The sequence below is a fragment of the Lissotriton vulgaris genome, chromosome 2_1 (genome assembly GCF_964263255.1).
Source record: "Lissotriton vulgaris chromosome 2_1, aLisVul1.2, whole genome shotgun sequence".
NCBI lineage: Eukaryota > Metazoa > Chordata > Amphibia > Caudata > Salamandridae > Lissotriton > Lissotriton vulgaris.
This window is the reverse complement of record NC_141687.1, coordinates 1,098,043,932-1,098,060,520: the sequence shown is the minus strand read 5'-3', so window position 1 is coordinate 1,098,060,520 and position 16,589 is coordinate 1,098,043,932. Positions and strand designations below refer to the sequence as shown.

At 48.6% G+C, this 16,589-nt stretch overlaps 1 protein-coding gene across 1 annotated transcript in view; it reads right to left on the bottom strand.

The window, feature by feature from the left end:
• The window catches only part of GRIK4 (glutamate ionotropic receptor kainate type subunit 4), a 1,036,684-nt gene that overhangs the window by 508,569 nt on the left and 511,526 nt on the right, over nt 1-16,589 (bottom strand). The window lies entirely within an intron of this gene.

Here is a 16,589-nt window from a genome sequence, read left to right as displayed (position 1 = left end):
TCCAAGAAAGTCGCACCCTGCTTACCCTGCTAGCTCGCACCAGGCTTGAAAACACAGAGAGCTCTTTTTTTCACCTTGACAGTTTTTTTAATCATCACCCAATCACCTACCGTTATATCCTTGCCCCTGGATAACTCTTCCTATCAAAATTATCTTTCATCCATAACTGCTTTGCCCTGACTTTGTCAATGATGTCGTTTGCACTAACCTTTTTTTCTGCCTCATCGACCCTTCCTCCCGCCTCCCCTCAGCCATGACGGAAATAAGGTTGTGTGTGCCTTTCTGCTCCTTAGAAGTTCAAAAAGAGTAACTCCAGTAGTGCAGTGTGGTGACATGTTATCATTCCATACCTTCTCTTCCAGAAACTTTCCTACATCTATGCTTTCTGAATCCCTTCCTTCAGAACCTTATTACCCCACTACACGAGTCCATTTGAGGTCGGTGAATAAAATGCCACCTTGCAATGTTTTTTAAATAGTGCGTATTCAAAAATTAGCAATTTTTTTCTGACACAAAATGTGTGCCATTATCTGTAACTATAGATCTAGGAGCTCCCGCCAACAAAAATTAAATTTTTCAAAAATTAAATTTTATTATCAGTATCCGGTGTTTCCACAAATTTGTAACACATCCATTTCGAATAGTAGTCCATAGACAAAATTAGGTATTTCATTTCAATTGGTAACACATTATGGGGCCCTGAGAAGTCCAGCCCAATTTTCTTCCAAGCTGTCTCAGGGAACTGAGTTGGATGCAATGGAGTGTGAGCAGCCTTCCTGTGCTTGTCCGACAGAAACACTCCTCGCAATTATCCAATAAACGCCTGACTTAGGAGACTTTGGCAGGCCACCAATAGGGTTACTTTACCATCATGCTTGTCTTGGTAACCCCCATGTGACCCTGATGAGCTAACTTTACGATGGAATCCCACAAACCCGCTGGGGGAATGAATCTGTCTCCTCTCATGACTATGTCATCCGTCACTGAAAGTTCATCCGACACCTGAGCACAAATTTTCAAGACCCCAGACAAACTTCTTTCTTCCGGCCATTTCTGAGAAGAATACTCCAAGACCTTGGATAATATATCATCCTTCCCAGTAGCATCCCTTCATTTGCTTTCTGAAATGACTGAGCCCCAGTCCTCAATCACATCCACCACAGCCACACACTCCACATCCTTCTCAACTAGATCCTCCTCATCATCATTCTCCATCGACATTCTAGATAAACAATTCACACTGAACTTCTTTCCTCCTGGAACGTTCCTCATCTCGAAATTATACTCCTGTAACTTTGATACCAACCTGGTCAGCCAGGCTGACATGCTGCTACCATTAACCCGGCTAAAGATGAAGGTTAGAGGCTTGTGGTTGGTGCAGATTTCAGAACCTATGACCTAAAATGTAAATGTAAAAATGTTGAGCCACCCAGACACAAGCTAACACCTCTAGCTCAATGGTACTACAGTGACTCTCAAACTGCTTTGGAGATCTAGAAGCAAATGCAACTGTGTGCTCCCTGCCATCCACCCACTGGCTGAGCAGAGCCCCCAAACCTCTCAAGCTAGCATCTACCATTACAACTGAGGTACAATCATCTCTAAAAGCATGTAGGGCCTGGGCAGAAACAATTAGCTCCTTCACTCTTGCAAAAACCTCCTCAAGTTCCACTGACCACACAAATGTTTGACCTTTCTTGAGCAGTGCACGTAATGGTTACACAATCTGTGCATAGTTAACCACTAATCTGGCATAATACTACACTAGTCCCAAAAAAAGAGTGAAGCATATCCTTATCACAGGGAGCCTTTGCATCCTTTATTGCCCTGATCACCGAAAATTTGGGTTTTATGCCTGCCTCTGACGCCTTGTGTCCCAGATACTCCAACTCTCTCACTCCAAACCTGCAGTTATCCTGCCTTATGGTCATGCCTCTTTCCCCCAGAATAGACAACACTTTTCTCATAAGCTTGTTATGCTCTTTCAAACTCTTTGCAAACACCAATATATCGTCCAAGTAAGCTCGCACTCCCTTTGTCTTCTTAAATAACATGTCCATCAACCTCTGAAAAATGCTGGCTGCTGAAGTCAGGCCAAACGTAGGTCTCAGGAACTTATTTGCCCCAAAAGGAGTTACAAAAGCTGTTGGTTCCTGAGACTCCTTTGCCAACGGCACTTGATGGTAGGCTGATTTCAGATCAATTAAGGAGAACCATCTGGCCCCTCCCAAATTTGCCAAAAGTTTCTGAATCCCGGGGAGAGTGTGGCCACTACAATGTTCTTGTTTAGACCCCTGAGGTCCGCACACAACCTGATATCACCAGTTTTCTTGCGTGCTACCACAATGGGTGCGACCCATTGTGATGACTCAGTGGGTTGTATAATACCCTGAGTACATAACCCCTCCAACATGGTTTTTAACTCCTCTCTCATGCTTAAAGGTACCAGCCGTACCTTGTGCACAAGTGGTTGGGCCCCAGGCAACAAGGTAAGTTTGCTGTCTGACCTTGAAATACATTAGTATAAAGAAGGGCCATTTGTATGTGGCATTTATTGACCTAAGAGCTGCTTTCGACCTCATACCCAGGCATCTGCTGTGGAAAGCACTTGAGAAACAGGGATTACCCGCTAACATTATAGAGCAGTTAATAAGATTACATCGTGATAACTTCACTAGGGTAAGGTGGGTGAATTAACGAGTCCCATCCCCATAAAAAGAGGAGTGTGCCAGGGCTGTGTCCTGGTGCCTACCCTCTTTTCCTTGTTTGTTAATGAAGTTCCTATTTATTTAAGTAAATGCAGAAATTATTCACCTAAACTGGGGGGAGAGGTGGTGACGTCCTTATTGTTGGCAGACGACACCATTCTAATATCTCGAATTGCTAATGGTTTACAGCGTCTTCTCAACTCCGTTGCCTCTTATTGCAGTGACAAAGGATTAGAGATAAATGCTACTAAGGCCAAATACATGGCCATACATCCCCACAGTTCCTATAGAGAGAATCTGGTTCTAGGCAATCAAAAATTGGAATATGTTCAAAACTTTAATTATTTGAGAGTCTCACTTGATTCTAAAATGCAGTGGAAAACCCAAATTGATAAAAGGAAGTTACTCTTAATTCAGAACAGTCGCCCCATACTAAAAAGGCATGGGGAAAGCCAGAGTAAAGCTGTGCTTCCTGCACTTGAGGTGTACCGTGCTAAAGCTCAAGCGGCAGCCCTATATGGGGCAGAACTGTGGGGCCCTGCATGTAAAAAATCATTTGAGGTGGAAGAAATTATATTTTACAGATCTCTCCTAAAGATGCCTGTGCGTACTCCTACAATCCCGATGATGCTAGACCTCAAGATGAGGCGCACTGACCATCACGCAATACTTGGACCACTAATGTTTGGGGTACGGTTATGGACTACACCGGCTCTCCTCTATTACAGAGCAGAGTTAGAGGAATTAAAAGATCTGGATATCTCTAACCGTATCACATGGTTCTCACACATAAGAGTATGGTTCGAGAGGTTAGGACTGTCACATTTTTGGAATAGTCCTAATGCACTAACCACTAATTCGAGAAGGACACTAAAAGCTATCTTTTGGGTCTATATGAACGAACACAGAACTAATGATATATCAAATGGCTCTCTAACCAGAGAACTTTTGTTGTTCAAAGTTGCCCCTCAGTATGAACCCTTCCTGAATGAAGTGAACCCTCCACTAGCTAAAACCCTATACCTCAAATTTAGGTATAGAAAACTCTTGTTAAAAAGTTGTACTGCAAGGTGGATAAAAACAGTGATGATAAATGCTCCATGTGCAATGGTGGTGGGAGGGAGGACATCAAACATGTTCTGTTCTTCTGTCCCGCCTATAAGGCTCAAAGGAAAAAAGTGGATTAAACCTCTTTGTATAAATATAGGAGTACGGAGGTGTAGAGAGGCAGAAAGAATCCTATTAACAGATACACGTCAGGTTCTTGTATTTGGCATTAGTAGGTACCTGCTTGCAGTGTATTATATCAGGAAAAAAGTGGACGAAAAAATATGAAATGTAACAAGATCAATGATTACAGCTGGCACCGATTATGTTCATTAGAAATGTTTATACAGTGTTTTTAAATAAAAAAAAAATTAGAATTTTTAAATAATCCACATTTTATATCCTATATTGTGATACATTCGATTAACTAAGACATATGTAATATCTGTATCTAGTGTAGTACTTATGTATATAATGGTTTTATAAATATTTTATGACTGCATTTACTGTATATTTTATGAACTTTTATGATATCTTTAATCAAAATAAAGTTAATTGAATTGAATTGAATTAAACAACTTAAGTTTATGTTCCATTCCTTTTACCAGACCCACCTGATCACTGAACACAGAATGGAACTCATCCAATAGTTCCTTTGTGTCTATTCCAGACTAATTCACGTTACACACTGACATTTCCCTCACCCTAATAGGATTGTCACCCCCTGGTACCAAGTACAGACCAATTTGAGTTAATCTTTTTGTCCTACTATGTTCTTTTGCTTGACAGCCACATACACCTTAGGGCAAGTTTCCAGACCCATAACCTGTACATTGGCCATAAGAACCCCACCATGTCAATGTCCTTCTCTCCAAAGGCTTTGGGGTTTACATCAGATTTGGATAAGGAAATGTTTTCACTCTAAATTTCATAGAATGTTGAATTACGCAGGATCGTTATGGGCGACCCCATATATGCCGTAACCTGCAACTCTTCTCCATCAATGACAGCTGTGCACAAAGTACCCTTTATCTTGACAGCCTCCACCACGTAATCCAAAGTTAACAACACATTGTTTAGGGATTCTGAGCATAGGTCCACTTCCACACTGCCCACCTTTGTCGGCTTCTTCTGACTTCTGCATACTTTCTGAAAATGGCCAATCTTTTTGCAATTGAAACGTTTGCCCAAAGCAGGACACCCTGAAGAGTTACTGAAATGAAATTTAGAGCCACACTTATAGCAAAAGTTTTGCCCTTTTTAGGTTTCGCTGGGGGGCGGAGCCGTTAGGCTCCTCCTCCAGAGAAATCTGTAGTTTCTAGTATGGGTGACTTGAACACGCCTCTCTGCTTCATTGGCTAGCTCCATAAATGGAGGCTAGCCATTGGAACAGAGAGGCGTCCGTCAATGCCGGACCAGACACGGGGGCGTTCCCGAGAATCTTTGGCTTTTGGCTACGTCATGATACGTCAGCCAAAAGCCGGGAACGCCCCCGAGAAGAGCTGGCCCGATCGCTGTGCTCATCGGCACAGATTCAGGGGTGAGGGGAGACCCGTGGTGTTTCCCTGTGCCTTATAATCCCCCGTGTCGATCTGCTGGCGAGGAAGCAGGCTGACCGCGATCTGCGGCCCGAAAATCTCTGGCCGCTAAATCACCGTCGCGGCCCGGGGCCAGAAACACCCTCTGCAAGCTGTGTTCGTGACCGGGAGCTGCGGTAGCTGAGATCGAAGCCGCCGCGCTCCCATTGGCCACAGGAGTCGAGCCCCCTCACTGACGCCGCGACGGGATTGGCCCGTGCGCCGTCGCGTCACTACTGAAGCTGTGCAGGGATTGGCCGCTCAAGGTTCGTCATCGTGGGTTGCCCCGGGAGCCGCACTGCCGTTGGCTGACTCCCGGGTGGTTGTGAGGGCTCGCCTGCAAAGCAGCGACCTGATTGGGCCATCGGCGGAGGAGCTGCACCTGAAGCACGACGAAGAGCCTCCCGGAGGAGACCCATCCCCGCTGAGGAGACCGTGAGTGCCCCTGTGCCCCCGGCCTGCCGTCCCAACTGCCGAGTGCCTGCATAACTCCCCCGCCGCTCGTAGGATTGTCGAGAGCGGGCGGGAGAGCAACCGGCACCGACAGGTGAGTAGTAGGGGGGCCCTTGGGCCTTCCTGGATGCAAGCCAAATGACTATCCCCCCCATCCCCTGGTTTCGCGCTATAAACAAGATGTAAAAGGGATGCATTGGCACCTCAGACCGCTGGTACCACTGCACCCTTGATGGCTACACGAGGAATGCTTTAGTGTTATTGCCTATTTAAATGTACTTATATCAAGAAAGAGGGGTGCAATTATCGCTGGCCAGCAGCAATCCCCTCCCCTCAGCTCTTAGAGCGTCTTACCTGCGCAGACACCGCGGGCTCTTGCATTTCTACGTGCAGTCACCCCCGCCTCCCCCCTCGGGGTGTCTATTCTGACCCGAGCTCCTCCTGGCTGCGGTGTGCCATGTGGTAGCCCTCGACTCCAGACACTGTTTGTTTTTCAGACCTTTCCCTCTCCCGCCCGGGCCCTGGGGTGCCATGTGGCGGCTCCTTTCTAGCACAAAGCGGGTCAGTGTGTGTCCGACCGGTGTTGACTTTGCGGAGCCGGGGCTGAGGAGAGCCTTCATGAAGGGCCGGATGCCATCGCCGCTGCCCCAGTGATTTAATTAAACGGGGCGAGGAGTGGGGAGCGGGCGCCCCGGCGCTGGCGGGGCAGAGCCGCGTCTGGGGCTGCGGTGGGGATGCGGGGTTAACCCTCTGTGGTCTGACCCCAGGTCAAGCTCTGAAGGGGGCTTGTCAGGGCGGGTTACCCCGCAGATGGAGACATCTCGCAGCCGTGCAGTGACAGGCCAGGTGAGGGCCTTGCATTCCGGCACCCCTGGGCCTCTCTGCCCCAAAACGCCAGCAGGCACCCCTTCTACCCAGCAAGCGTCATCTGAGTTCAAGGGTTCCCTCTCAGTCGAGCACGGACCATCTCTGCCAAGGAGGGGGGTGGGGGTGGGGAAGGGGGGGGGGGGGGCTGTGCCCTGAAAAGAACCTTCAGATCTGGAAGCTCCCATGCCAGACGGGAGGGGTGCAGGGGCTGTGTCAGGTGGGACCCTCTCTAGCCAGGAAGGGTCTTCTGTAGCCATCGGCAGCTCTTTCCATGGGAGCCCCCATCCCTTATTTTATCCAGGAAGGAGAGGGCCAAGCAGGAACCCCCTCCCCATTCTGGCAACTGCACAGTCTGATTTCTAATATGGATAATTGGGGAAGCTGGAACACCCTCCCCCCCTTCCAACAACACACAAATTGCTCTGAACAATTTCAAAGCACTAATAACAGTAATTCTGGCGATTAGCCTGGGGGCGGGCGAGCGGCAGGGGGAGGGGGCTGCTGCACAGAGGGGGCCTGTTCGCGGGATGCAAGGTCCTGCCTGGCCCCCGGAGTGGCAGGAGAGGAGTCCCGGGGGGCGGGGTGTCTGAGGCTGAGATACCTCGGCAAGTGGCGGCTCGCCTGGAATCCTGCACCTTCTGCATCTTCCAGGCGGGCACGGTGGGAGCTCAAGAGAGGTGCTCTGTGCTCGGGGGGGAGGGGGGGCTCGGAGAGGACGAGGGGATCGCCAACACCTGGAATCGCACCGTGCAGATGCTTCCAATTGTCAGAATGCACGAATTCTTCTGAAGTACCAGCCCCGAGGAGACGCTGCTTCCTGGCCCCGCATGGACGTGCAGGGGATGGGGAGCATCTTCCGGTTCTGTCCTGTGGACGCGTTCCTTCAGGAGACAAGGGCATATTGTTCTAAGAGGGCGGCTTCAACATCCTTTTTCAAGTGTGGGCATTAGGAGCCAAGTGTCATCAACTGTTATGCAGTTGCAAAGCCTGAGATCTGCAAAAACATCAAATTACAATATACAAACGTACTATCGTGTCGGAAATGTCTCTCTGGCTTGTGTAGAACACCTGGTGGCTTACTGCAAATTGGACCGGGGGGGGGGGGGCATGAAAGGGACCCCCCCACTTCCATCCAGTCCATCGTGCAATGTACAGATGCTTTACAGCTATAACTGGGTTTGTAAACTGTTGACAATTTAGCAATCTTTGAAGCAGGTATTACTGATTTGCACAGTGGACAACCTCCACTCTTCAAATTACACCTGGGAGCTGGGGGGGGGGGGTGGAGGGGGGACAGGGAACAATCATGGACTGGTATCTTTCTGGTGCTATTTGCCGGACAAAAAAAGTAGTAGACATTCTGAGTGTGCAGGGACTGTGGCTTGGCAGTCTGCTGTCCCTCACAGGCCTCCATCCCTGCATTTGCAAAGAATCGCGAGAAGAATCCTGCCTCGTGTATATTAGAGAGGAGCAACTTTTTGTGTCTTCTTGCGAAGGGTGGTTGTGGGCTATGACTGATTTGTACATTTGAGGCCATGTCATCAAGCCGTCACTGTGCAGAAAGCAGCCAGCAGCTTTGTGACATGGCTTTAGCACCCCAGGCCTCTGGTTCTGAAGGAAGGGGTGATACCTCGATTGTTGAGGTGTTGTACATCGCCTTCTGGCAGCTTCCGAGCACTCAGACACTGCAAACATATACAAATGCCAAAGCAAAGCGCTATGAAGGTAGTCGCTGTGAGTAGAGTGCATTTTGTTTTGAAGAGTCCTGTGTGCTTGTTCTTTTTGGTGAAGGCATCTTCTTGGCCCGATTGGGGGTTAGGCGAGTTGATCCTGTTCTGTGGGTTTGTACCTTGCTGCACTGAAATTCCTAAAACTGGGGGCATTTTTTTGGGTAGAGAGCACCTTTTTTGAGTAGCTTGTGGAGGCAGAAGCATATTTTGTGTGGGAGAATTTTCGTCTGCTCATGGTAGCATGAAGTTAGATAAGGGAGCATGCTACACTAGGTATCATACGGTTCTGCATGGGCTCTAGGGGAGGGTGTCATGCAGTGCTTGAGACACCGTGATTTTCTGATATCTCACAAGCCAACCTTCATGTTCAGTCCGAGGCAGCTTTTAAGGAAATAATGCGGGGAAGGGTAATAATTCCCCTCTAAGTGTCTGGGTGAATTCAGGGTGTGAGAAGCACAATAGGGCATTCTGTACTGAAGGCAGTGGAAGTTTCTCACAGCATCGGTCAAAGGGTCATAAAGGTGTTCTGACTACATGCACATTCAATGCATGGCCTCTTTGCAGAGCGATGATCCTATTTGTGCATACTGTAATTACACATACACGGGAGTCCAGGAAGTGTATGAGGTGCTGCACAACCATGAAAATATCCATACAATCAAAGGAAAAGAAAATGCAGAGTTTATTGGCGGGGCAAGTGTGTGTATAAGTAAAAAAAAAAAAGAAATGTCATGAGCAATGCCAATAGCTCTAACTTTTCCAAAGGCGAAACCGTTGCATTGTAAGTGCTTGTTTTGGTAATGGCTTTAGCAACTTATCTTTAGTGCCTCAAGCATACAATCCTTCTTCAAAGAACTCTTCCTGATTTGAAACCAAATTAACTTTAGATGTCGATCACAATTGCATTGCCTTCGTCGAAATGGCAGATCTCTCAATACTCAATGCTAAGTCGATCGCCTCAGACAGTAAAGGATTTATACAATTTAGTAATCTTTCTTTAATTTTAAGAGATACGCAATTGAATATGAACAGCTCTCTGATGTAGTCATCCAATAATGAACCAAATCCACAGGAGCTGCCAATACCCTCAAAGCTGATATGTATTCCTCCACTTTCTCTTCTTCCAATTGTTTACGTTTGTAAAAATTATGTCTTTCCAAAATTATGTTTGATGTGTCAGAAAATTGTTTTTTTAATCTGGCTATCGCTTCCATATAGATATTCCATGACCTATCTCCAGACTGCCCCGGAGGAAGAGGTATCAGGGGAAAACTATCAAAAATATGCTGCCCAGCTTGACACAGGCTTCCAAACAACAGGGCGAACTTACGTGCAGGTGTATACTCTGTCACATTAATGGCTACAAAATGTTTTACGAATAGTCTAAACCAAGCAGACCACATCATTGTAGGTTTACCCAGAAACGGAGGTGGTTGAGTGATCTGATGCGGGGTTGACATTTTTCTTGATGAAGGGGTAACTTATCATAAAACAATTTTCTCATGATGATAAACCACGTGCCTTAGAATTGTTCTCAGCCCCCACAAAATATTACAACTAACAAATCCCCATGTAAATTCCAATAACAAAGAATAAATAAAAGCCAGAATGCAAAAACAAACGAAAGCGTCTTACTTTTAAGTTCTCCCGGCAGCTCACCAGGACACAGCCCCCTTAGATGCCTAGCCTTTGGCGTGGGAACAAAAGTTGCTCCACTGACAGATGATCCACGCTATCAGCAGCAAAACCTCCCCAGCTGTAATATGTCACGGTACACACCGATGTGTAAAGAATTAGCAGGAGCAGCATCACGTCTGCGCGCGCTAGAATGCTTGCATTGAATGCTGCTTGTCTACGCACATGTCTGTGCACTCTAGCCTGCTGCATTAGGCCCACGAGCGCATGCCCGAGACGCTCACCACCGGCTGGAGGAAGCGTGAAACCCTGTCTCTGCAACTGCCGGAGCACGCACTGAGGCGCGAGAACTCCACTCACCACACGAGCCCAATTCAAGGTAAACTTTGGCCTTCCCTGGTCTTCTTGTCAGCAGTGAAATGAAGTCCTCCGCTCTCACTCAGCAACCACAGACAGCGGCGCCACCTCACCAAATCCAGCTTGCACCAAGTAGCAACACAGACATGCAAAGGGAATGGCAAAGCGTCTGTGTTAGCACTGTGGACCGACGTGGGCCCTGCTCTGCCGTCTACTTGTATTTGAAAATCACTGATGCTGTAGCACCTGCCCTCCTGTGCTCGACCGCTAGTCTCGTGACACCAGACCCCAGCTTTCAACGCTGGGATGAGATGAACCGACTGTGTGAAATTCGTCGGGGGTGGGCTACTTAATTCCCGAATCGTCGCCAAATGTGGTAAGCATAAGGTATCAGTCCGGAATCGTGGTTTAGTTTAAAGAAGTACTTTATTCCATGTAGACTTCACCCACAGCAGGAAGCATGTCGCTGGTCTGAAGTTCGATATGCGACTGTTGTTGTACATAGAACTCAGCACCACCACGCACTCCATGCACGAGCGATCATTGTTGCGCCATGACATTCTTAGATAACATTCTTTGTACTTAATACACACCACTACAATCCAGATTCTTAGTTCCCTTTCAATTTACAGTTCCGCCTCTAGGTGTTTCTTTTGACCTTCTATAGCATGTTTGTCCTTTACCTGCACCTTCTGTCTCCCTCTCTCTTCAACTTTCCTAGACTGTTGTTTCTTCCTGGTGCTTTTTAGGTCTCGCCTGTCGATGCGCATGCGCATCGATCAAGCGAGACTATGGGGGCTCATCGACTCTTTATCCAACTTGCAAGGAATCGTGGCGATTCCTTGCAGTGCCCGTGACTTTTAAGCTCAATGCGCATGCGCATTGAGCTTAAAAGCGCGTGCACATGGCCCCAGCCGCCTGCCTTGCCTACTCTCCCGCCCGCTCACTTCTTGATTGCACGGCCGCTAGGCCGTGCCTCCCCTACTCCTCCTCCTACTCTCCTCCCCTCCCCTCCCGTCTGTTCCCGCACTCCTCCCACACCCCCGCTCCGCCCCCTCACTCTCTCTGCCCGCCCGCTCTCCACTCTATCAGGCAGCCAGCCGCACTCCTCCCACACCCCCGCTCCGCCCCCTCACTCTCTCTGTCCGCCCGCTCGCCCCTATTGTGAAACCTAACCAATCGCTAGTTGTATGGAAATCCGAGCTGCAAGATGGTCCCATGGCCATGCTCTCTGGTGCAGGTAAGGGAAATTGGCCCCTCTACACGGGATGGGTGGCAAAATACAGCAATATTAATGAGGGTTCAGTGGGCGCCTCAAACTACTAGGGTCTGGTGCCTCTGCTCCTGATGCACTTTGCTAGGCTGCGCTGCGAACTCTACCATCAGCAGACGTTAGAGCAAGGGTCAAAACATACACGAAATATTCATGGAACATTAATTTCAAGTGTCTTCTCTTTGGTTTTCAATTCCGACTTTAATTTGACTCGAGAGTCGAAGCATTTGGCATAAATTAAGATTCGGCCTTTACAAACTGCTCAGAAAAGAGATAAACTAAGGACTAAAAGTAATGCGCAATGTGTGACGCGTTAGTAAAAGTAAGGGGAGTGACTGCAATAAAAACAAACAATACGACTTAAACAAAGCTGGGACGAATGGATGTATTTTTGTCAATACAATATGCAACTATTTTTAAGAAGCCCTGATATTTTCTACTGGTCAGCGCGGAAAATCAGATACAAGTATTACCATAACCAGGCTGGAGAAGTTTCTCGAACGACCACAATAAAATCCCTCCTTACGCAAGTAGCCTTAGAGTTTCACGCGCCAGTTTGACAGCACGCTAGCCCCGACCTCTTCACACTAGAGCGCTGGCATCCTGCCAGCCTGTGGTCTGCGGGTTCAAATCCTCTGCGGTTGACTTGGCTTTTCATTATTCTACAGAAAGCAAAAGCAGCGTGAACTGCAAGTGAATCACGACGGAGGTCGAGATCAGACAGCCGACTCCGGATTCCTCAGCTGCCTCGAGTGTGTGTGAACGGGGGAAAGCTCCTCTGTGCATCTATGGCTCGCGCTCCTAAGATGCGCTCCTTATCTGCCTCCTTGGAGCACAACTGCAGGCACGTGACCTTCCAGGCCAGGTCCCAGGCAGCCATCTTAGGAGTGTGGAAAAGCACCTTATTATATATTTTATAAGGACTGGCATGACCCTCTGTAAGTTTTAGCATGTTTATGTTATCAGCATGTACATACAGGGCTGTAAATGGGCAGGTACTGCCTGGTACTCCGTATCTGCACTTCTTTAACAGAATGAGAGGGTACCGGTACTTTTTTCCACCCATCAGCTGTTTATGATTGGAAGAGAGTGGTTTTCAAAGATTGCTGTCCACGATGTTTAAAAGTTTTGCAGTTTTCCCCGATACTCTTGTATAAAAAAAAAGTAAAATACATTTTTGTATGTGTAATGATACAGGTTTTCCCCCACATTAAGGGCAACAGACAGGGGAGATGTTTAAATATTAAATCGCTAGTTGTATGGAAATAAAGAGGTGGGCTCTTTAAATAGGACTTGAAACCACTCCGTAATTTTACTTATAATTGTTTAGAATTCTGCTATAACCATTCTCGGTCTGTAGTGCGTAATGTTTGGTTGCAAAATCAATGTTAGTCCTGCTTTTATTTTTATCATGAGACCAGTGTTGGTCCTACATTTGTGTCTGCTCGGGATGAGCTAACGCGAGAGCGCCTAAATAAAGTTAGGACTGCTGGGCGAGTTGCGAGTCATGTGAAAGGAAGGGGAAATCCTCTGTCGTCCGCACTACGAATTGGGTAAGCACCGGTTTGGTCTCCCGCTGTCTCGCTGTTTATCATATGGCGAGCAACAGAATCGGGAACGCGTAAATTTAGACAGTGTCCCAGGATACTAGGTCTAAGTCGGCATTATCAGCCGTATAAAGGGAACGTGTATGTGTCAACGCGTCCCTGAGTTTCACTCTCGAGCTACTAATCTCTTCTAATCTGCACTGCAAGTTGTACACATGGGGACGCATAACTAATACCACGTATAGTGGCCTTATGGACATATAATGAACACCATGTCCCGAGGTTTCTTCTTTTCTTTCTCTTTTTATTTATTGGCAATGTGAGTAGAGCACATGGGGACTTTACATTCAATACCGCGTTCTCTTTGTAGATACGTGGTAGCTGTCTGAAATGGCTTGAGTCTCCCGAAATAAAACGGTTGACATTTATTTAGGTAATTGATGAGTCTTTTTCTTTGAAGTTTATATGCTTCACGTTCCGTGCCCGCCCGCTCTCCACTCCATCAGGCAGCCAGCTTCAGGAGAGCAATCTGCGGGGTGCCGCCATTTTAGCAGCACGGGCTTTCCCGATCATGACTGCCACATGAGCGCCAGCTTATTTGAAAAGGGTTTGAATGCACAGGCCCGGGCCCTGCAGTCCCAGTGCTGCACATGTTCGAAATGTTGAGCTGCCACTATGTGTTGGCTCACAATAGGAACACGAACACGCTGCTTCTGTCTCCCTACTTACCAGTCCATTTGAAACCAAAGAAACTGAGGCACATGGATGCTTCACGTTCTATTTCATTCTGCATTTCTTAAGAAGATTTGCTTTTTTGAGATGATGTGACTATGCAGTCACCCCCTAGCCCTCACCCCCTCACTCTCACCCCACACCCTCACCCCCTCACCCTCCACCCTCACTCACCCTCAACCCCTCACCCTCACACCCTCAACCCTTCACCCTCAACCTCTCACTCACCCTCACTCACCCTCAACACCTCACCCTCACCCTCACTCACCCTCACCCTCACTCACCCTCAACTCCTCACCCTCACTCACCCTCACTCACCCTCACCCACACTCACCCACCCTCAACCCCTCACCCTCACTCACCCTCACCCTCACTCACCCTCACCCTCACTCACCCTCACTCTCACCCTCACTCACCCTCACTCACCCTCACTCACCCTCACTCACCCTCACTCTCACTCACCCTCAACCCCTCACCCTCACTCACCCTCAACCCCTCACTCACCCTCACTCACCCTCACCCACCCTCACCCTCACTCACCCTCACTCACCCTCAACCCCTCACCCTCACACAGTGCAATAGGTCTCGGAGCATTTGAGTTAGAGCTTTTAGAAATGTTTATGGCTTTTTTTTTTAATTCTTTAGCATTGGCTACAGGAAACAAAAATGCTAAAGATTTACAAAAAAACCCATAAACAATTCTAAAAGCACTAACTCTAATGCTGCGAGACCTATTGCATTTCCAATGCTTGTTCTCATTTGCCTATAGTTGAGTTGTAATCTCCCATGAAACAGCATGCTGCCTCTGCAGCTCCATAAGTTTGTTTGTTTACAGCTTTCACACATAAGTGATTTTTCTCTTTGTCTATTTCTTTCTCTTTTGCTACTTGTTTTCACTTCCTCTGCAGCTTTTTTAATAACTCTTTATTTATCCCACATTATGGATCCCTTCCTTGCAACCGGTCCACTTTACCATATACAGATTGTTGGACAGGCCACGTGACGGGCCGCTCTCCCCCGGCTCGACCAAGCCCGAGCCAGTCATACAAGCACCACACCCCACCATTGCACGTCCTACGTCCCCTCAGGGACACCTGCCCCCGAGCATGATAACCTCGTGGGTCCGATCCACGGCCGACCCACGCGCCCAGCCCGGGCCGCCATCTTGGACACTTCGCCACGAGGCCGCCTGGCCCCCGATCGACCTCAACCCTGGGCCTAGCCCGGCCTCAGACATTCCGGCACCACCCTCCACCCAGGAGGTGAGCGAGCTACTTGGCCAGTCAATGGGAGAAAGAGGTGTCGATGGTTCTCCCCCGGCCAGTGCCGCTCGCCCATCGCCTCCCCGGGCGCTGGCTCCACCCCCCTGCTGGGTGTCTGGACTCCCTCATCCCGGACCTCCCGACCTCCAAGTGCGAGGGTCCGGACATCAAAGCACGCCAGCCCTATAACTGGGGCAGCTCCAGAACAGGAAGGCAGTTGTATCTTGGAGTCGAGAGACGAAAGAAGAACTCATCCTGGACGGACTACTGGCGCTGCCGTAGCTCTGTCCTGTGCACCATCATCCTGCCTGGTGGCGCTGCCACAGCCGTCGTAACCTTCATCCTTCACCGTCGTCCGGATCTGCTGGCGAGGCCGCGGACCGTTGTAACTGTCATCTGCATCGGGACCTGCTTGGCTTCTCCACGGCCCGTCGACCATCCTTCATCCATCTCGGGACCTGCTTGGCTTCTCCACGGCCCGTCGACCATCCTTCATCCATCTCGGGACCTGCTTGGCTCCTCCACGGCCCGATCCGCAACCACGCCGAGCTCGAGGATTGAGAGCTATTGAACTCATTGGTAACTAAGACTGTCCCGCTACCCTTTTCCTCAACCAGAGATCAGAACCGAGGGGACCCCTGAGTCCAGACCTCCTTGTATTATATCTACGTAACCTAAGAAGTGCATATAAAGTCTCGTTAACCTTCAATCTTGTGTGGTGTCCGTCTGTGGGGGGGAAGTTACTTATCTGTACAGTCGTTGGAGACGGCTCTCCCTGGAGACCTCTCCCCGTAATCTCGGCCGACCCTCCCGGTCCGTCTAACATTGGTGGCCAGCGGCGCGATCCGAATCACCGCATAACGTACAGAGAGTAGCTCACCCCACAACGAACAACAATGTCGACTAAAGAGAGCGGATCAACTGAGAAGTTCCAAATGGAAAAGCTAGAGGAATACAGCCATCGTGAACTAAAGCAGTTCTGCATCGAACTAGGTATCGCTACCACCGGACTAAGTACCAAGGACGATTTTAAGCATGCCCTAGAATCTTGGGCAGAGACCGGGGATGTCGAAGCCCCGGAGCAAAGCACCGCGAAAAAGACCAACACGGCCCCTGAAGAGCAAAGAACGGGTCTCTCGCAAGACGAGATCCAAGAAAGAGAAAAAGCCCGACTACACGAACTTGAAATGGCCCGACTCAAGATGGACATAGAACTCAAATTGGCCGAGCAAAAAATAAACTTAGAGCACCTTCGCCTCCGAGAAGAAAGAGAGGAGAAACAGAGGCAAAGGGAGCTCGAGGAAAAAAGACTAACGTACGAGCACGAGCGGAACCTAGCCGAGATCAACCTGCGCAAACAGAATAAAGAATTAGGGGTGCCCGACAGACCGTCCACCCCCG